The following is a 1,993-nucleotide window of genomic DNA, read 5'->3' as shown; positions in this document are numbered from 1 at the left end:
TCTCCCGTCTTCTTAGGCATCGTGTGAAGTGGTGATGCCGAATTACTGGAGGAAGGGCGGATGAAACGAAGTTGCAGCATATTTTCGAACTCTGCCCGTGTGCTCTTGAGTTTCTCCATGGACAAACACCGGGGTCGGAAATAGACTGGTGGGCCGGAGGTGACGATGTGATGGCACACATCATGTTGCACCGGTTTCTCCCAGTTTGGCAGGCGCGTAAATGTGAGCAACTCGCGTAAGAGCGCGGCGAAAGGTTCGTACATGGCAGAAATAGGCGCGATCAGTGATGTGCCTGATGATGGGACGCCAGGAAAGGATAACTGAGTGACAGAGTCGAAGAGACTTCGTCGTAGGACGTCGACAAGTAGTCCGTAGTTGTGCAAGAAGTCTACTGCACTGACTGCGCGGCGGACGTCTGCAACCAGGAAAATCCAGCGGAACGCTCGTCCAAGGACAAGGTTTAGCGTGATGAAGGGTGACGAAAAAAATTGGAATCGTAGTGCTATTGACGGCTGGCAAGAACGACACAGGTGGCGCGTTTCGGTTGCAGTGGTGGGCGAGGAGAACGCTGACGTCAGCTCCTGTGTCGATTAAGAACTGTTGTCCCGTAACTATGTCCGACACGAAGAAAAGGCGACTTGTGTTTTGGGCCGGACCACTCCTCCCCGTGAGAGGTCGGCCGGCCTGTTTCCCTGCCAAGCGCAGGGATGCCGACAGTTACGAGCGCCGCTTCCAAAACGGCGGTGCTAGTAGCAAACGCCAGACGTTGTAGTTGATTTTTCAGTGTAGGTGCCCATGTGTCTTGATATACTGGAACTACGGCTGCGTGGGCCACGAGTGACGTGCGGCGATGTTGCGCTCCACAGATGATGCGTTCCAGGCGCTCACACAAGGAGTCGAGAGGAGATTGCGCAGCTCAAGAGCCGTGAAAGGTTTGCAGGGCGGCTGTTTTGTCACCCGGGGACGATGCCGTGGCTGTATGGTAGGAGTGGCTGCTTCCATGACCTTGTCGGCCAAAGTGGCAAGTCCGGTAATGTCCATGGCAGAGGCTGTCGCCAGAACCATCTGCATGTTAGCGGGGAGTCATTGCAAAAATGATTCCCGTAACAAAGCGTCGTCGATAGATCTCGCGTTGTTTCCGGGCAACTGCCTCATTCGGCGAAGAAGTTGACTAGGGCGTCGGTCGCCGAGTTATTCAGGGGACAGAAGCTGCTGGGTGTGATAACGCTGTGAAGCTAATGTGCGCTGTAGCAGGGCTGCCTCGAGATCGCCTTAGGCAGCGGTAGACAATGGGAAGTTCAACAAATCTGCTACTTAGTCACTGGCGGCGGGCGAGATCGCTGCAACAGCGTAATAAAACTTTGAGCCTTGAGAGCAGATACCAGCTACTCAATTTGCAATTCGGCCTGAAGTAACCACGCCTGGGGATGCTGGTTCCAGTACTATGGGAGGCAAACAGCGATGGCCGAACAGGAGTGTTCACCGCGATCCTCAGAAGGGTCCTGGCCTTGAGCTCTCCTAGCATTGGTCCGGTCCAAGGTCATCCTTACCAGAGGAGCCTATGGCAGTATCACTTCCGCGGTCACCAACCTGTGGCGACGAGTGACCGCGTAGACCGGTAAAGTCTCGGGCTCTAGCGGGATGGAAAAACCGACGCTCGATCTCTTAGCGTAGCGTTTTTTTTAGCCCTTTAGGAATGCTAGCCCGTGCCAGAGCGTGCCAGCCGCTCGTGCCTCGTGAAGACGCGAGCGCCTACGTAATTCTCTTGACGCCGATGCTGCTGCCGCTACGAGTGTATTATGCTGCTCTCCTGGTTGCCTACTGAAGCACCAGCCCGTCTGCCCCTTGTACATTTGACCGAATATACAGATGACCAGAGGAATACACTACACTACCCCTGACGGACACCAGCAAAATTTGTTGGTATCTACAACTAATCAAGTCTAATCAATTCAGTTTTGGCCTGTTATGCACATACATTTCGAACAAATAT

At 53.9% G+C, this 1,993-nt stretch overlaps 1 pseudogene; it reads right to left on the bottom strand.

Annotated features, from left to right (window-relative positions):
* Positions 1-816: 816 nt before the first annotated feature.
* On the bottom strand, positions 817-1,544 carry LOC142586086 (uncharacterized; annotated as a pseudogene).
* Between the last annotated feature and the right edge of the window lie 449 nt (positions 1,545-1,993).

The sequence above is a fragment of the Dermacentor variabilis genome, chromosome 6 (genome assembly GCF_050947875.1).
Source record: "Dermacentor variabilis isolate Ectoservices chromosome 6, ASM5094787v1, whole genome shotgun sequence".
Taxonomy (NCBI): Eukaryota; Metazoa; Arthropoda; class Arachnida; order Ixodida; family Ixodidae; genus Dermacentor; species Dermacentor variabilis.
This window is presented reverse-complemented; position numbering and strand designations above follow the sequence as displayed.